Source organism: Cebus imitator, unplaced genomic scaffold, assembly GCF_001604975.1.
Source record: "Cebus imitator isolate Cc_AM_T3 unplaced genomic scaffold, Cebus_imitator-1.0 Scaffold61, whole genome shotgun sequence".
NCBI classification, from domain to species: Eukaryota; Metazoa; Chordata; class Mammalia; order Primates; family Cebidae; genus Cebus; species Cebus imitator.
In genome coordinates this window covers 5625349-5626275 of record NW_016107376.1, presented here as the reverse complement: position 1 = coordinate 5626275, position 927 = coordinate 5625349, and positions in this window count along the sequence as shown.

Below are 927 nucleotides of genomic sequence, written 5' to 3'. Positions count from 1 at the left end.
AAAAAAAAAAAAAAAAAAAAAAAAAAAAAAACAGCACAACAACGATAACAAAGGAAATACATCTAAATGCTTCAATAAAGTAGGAATCTAAGGAGATACTGAACTTACTGCCAATGTTCTCTTCTTGTTAGGGTCTCACACGAAGTCAGCCCGCAGAAGGATTAAAGGTTGTTTGCCTTGTAAAGAGAGCTTCTAGAGCCTTGAAGAAAGGGCCTGATTGAAATGAATTTTTTGTCACATGAGGACAAAATGCCCAGGACTGCCCACTCACTGCCTGGGGTCTCACCAGGATTGTGTGCTGTATTAATTTATTTTGCCAGAATGCCAGGGTCTTGTCTCTCCAGTTTGGTTATGCTACCACACTTAGTGGAAAAACACCAAGGCAATCTGTCCCTTCCTTTGGATCTGATCAGCCCTGGGTGAGCTCTAACAAAAAAAGCAAGGTGGCTTCTTTCAAATTGCTATTTACTCTCTTGATGGAGTTGTTAGAGGCGTGTGAACCAGAGCAACTCCATTTTGAACAGGAGCTGAGCAAAATGAGGCTGAAGCCTACTGGGCTGCATTCCCAGAGGGTTAAGGCATTCTAAGTCACAGGATAAGATAGGAGTTTGGCACAGGATACAGGTCATAAAGACCTTGCCGATAAAACAGGCATCAGTAACGAAGCCAGCCAAAACCTACCAATACCAAGATGGCAACAAGAGTGTCCTCTGGTCATCCTCACTGCTACGCTCTCACCAGTGCCACGACAGTTTACAAATGCCATGGCAACATCAGAAGTTACCCTATATGGTCTAAAAAGGGGAGGCGTGAATACTCTACCCCTTGTTTAGCATATCATCAAGAAATTACCATAAAAATGGGCAACCAGAAGCCTTCGGGACTGCTCTGTCTATGGAGTAGCCACGCTTTATTCCTTTACTTTCC